The sequence below is a fragment of the Piliocolobus tephrosceles genome, chromosome 14 (genome assembly GCF_002776525.5).
Source record: "Piliocolobus tephrosceles isolate RC106 chromosome 14, ASM277652v3, whole genome shotgun sequence".
Classification (NCBI taxonomy): Eukaryota; Metazoa; Chordata; class Mammalia; order Primates; family Cercopithecidae; genus Piliocolobus; species Piliocolobus tephrosceles.
The window spans coordinates 49513678-49516174 of NC_045447.1; the positions used below are offsets into that span (position 1 = coordinate 49513678).

General features: G+C 42.5%; 1 pseudogene; it reads right to left on the bottom strand.

Moving 5' to 3' along the window:
• Nucleotides 1-928: 928 nt before the first annotated feature.
• LOC111537204 lies at nucleotides 929-1362 on the bottom strand (annotated as a pseudogene).
• Between the last annotated feature and the right edge of the window lie 1135 nt (nucleotides 1363-2497).

A 2497-nucleotide genomic window follows, 5' to 3' on the forward strand; every position in this document is an offset into this window, starting at 1 on the left:
CATGGCAAGTTTAAACATGTCAAGAGTCTTTCTGCATCATGATCTTTGTACTGTTTTCTTTAACTGAATCATTCTTTCTACAAACAGACACATTGCTCATTCATGGCAACCATTTAGATCTCAGCTCAAACATCACCTTTTGAAGACTTTCATGAACATCCATCAAAAGAGCATCACCTGTTACTCATTTCTTTGTTTTATTTTTCTTCTTAGGACTTATCAATAGCTAATAGCTTATTAACATTTATTTTCTGTTTTTCATAGAAGACAAATTTTGAATGTTTACAGTTATATCACCAGTTTACATAGTACTTGGGAAATAGTAAGACTCAATTAATCTTTGCTAAATAAATAAATGAATAGGAAATATATGGATGGGGGAATCCACCAAATGAATTTGAATACAGACTGACTCAAACTTCTATTTTACATAAAAAGTAAATAGATGGCCTGAAATTAAGACAGCATTTAGAATTGATACTGCTAAATACCCTCATGATAAAAGTAAGTAAATTTGAGAATAAAATAAAGATTTCTCAAAGAAACCACTGACTTAGCATGGGGATATGAAGCATTAAAGGCTACAATTAAGTGAACATAGGAACATTAGAAGTTAAAAACTCATCAATGACTTTTTTTTTTTTTGACCTTTGAACTTTTTATTGGCCTCCTGCTTCCCAAAGAGAACCTACTTCTGCTGGCTTAATGTCTCAGAACTTTGGTGTTCTTGGTTTCAGACACCATTTTGCAATCCACTTTCTAGCGGGTGGTAGTCTTTTGGATGGTTTGTATGGAGTTAGTTGCTGCTGTCCAGGGTATCACCAAGGCTGAAATCCTTGCTGTCTTCCAGCAGGCAGCAGTAGGTGGTGATCTCAGCCTTCAACTTGACCTTGATATTCAGCAGGGCCTCTTACTCCTGGGCCTGGCATTACCCCTCTGCCCGGGTCTGTGCCAGCTCCGACTCCAGGTGCAGCAGGATCCTGTTGAGCTGCTCCTTCTGCAGGGCTTAGCAGGCCTCCACCTCCCTCAGGCTGTTCTCCCAGCTGGCCTTCATATTTCTCATCAAGTCCAGGTCGATCTCCAAGGACTGGACTGTATGTCTCAGTTCCATGAGCGTCACCTTAGCAGCTCCAACCTCAGCAGATTACGTAGTGACCACTGTGGTGCTCTCCTCAATCTGCTGAGACCAGTACTTTTCTAGATCCTCTTGGTTCTTCTGAGCCAGCTCATCATATTGGGCTCGGATGTCTACCATAATCTTGGTGAGATCCTGAGATTTGGGGCCATCCACCTCCATGGTTAACCCAGAACTGCAATCTGGACTTGCAGGCCTTTTACTTCCTCTTCATGGTTCTTCTTCATAAAGAGCAGCTCCTCCTTGAGAGCCTCGATCTATGTCTTCAGTTGCAGCCAAGTGACTTTGGTGTCATCCATGACTTTGTGGAGCCCATGGATTTCTCTCTCCACAGACTGGCACATGGCCGTCTCTGTCTTATACTTGACTCTAAAGTCATCAGCAGTAAGACCAGCATTGCTGACCTGCAGAACAATGTGGGTATTGTCCACAGCATTTGTGAAGATCTGAGCCCTCAGATCCTGAATGGTCTTGAAGTAATCGCCCCAGTCTCTGACCTGGGGTCTGTTCTTCTCCAGGTGCACCCTATGTTTGCTCTCCACCCTCCAGTTCGGTCTACAGGCTCCTCACTCTGTCCAGGTAGGAGGCCAGGCGGTTGTTCAGGCTTTGCATGGTCTCCTTCTGGAAGCCTCCCATTCCTGCCACATCCTCCAGGCCATCCCTGCGGCCAGGCACCCGGGTCCCAAGCCTCCCCGGAAACTGGTGGAGTGGGACACAGAGATCTGGCAACCAGTGGCCCCAGCACCTGCATAGACGCTGAGCGCCTTAGCTGTGTGCCTGGACGGAACCCAGGGGCTGGTAGTTGGTGACAGTGGAGTGAGTGGTGAAGCTCATGCTGTCTGGGAAGGAGAGCAAGAGGACAGGACCCAGGCTCTGCCAATGACCGAATTTCCTGTCTTTTTAGTATGCAAGTTTTGTTGTTGTTGTTGTTAAGTAAATGGATGTTGAATTACTTTTTTTTTTTTTTTGCATTTAAGTTGGTTATATAGTTTTTCATTCTCACATTGTGCATTAAATGTCTTTGTTTTCTGTTTTTAAACTGTTTTAGTTATCTTGTAAAGCTGGACATGTGATTCAGTAATAACATTATTATGTGTATTCTGGAAAAATGAATATCTATGTGCCCCCAGCGATGTGCACAGTAATGTTTACTAACATTTGTACATAATCACTTCTCTGCAAAAGTGTGGAAAAGAGTTTGCACATTTATCAAACATGAAATGGAAAAACAATTTTGTTATTGTTACACAATGAAACACTAAATCTGTATAAACTACAGCTACATGTGTAGAAGTGGAGAAATTGCAAATATACTATTAAGCACATCTAGCTAATTGCTGAATAACACATATACTATGATTT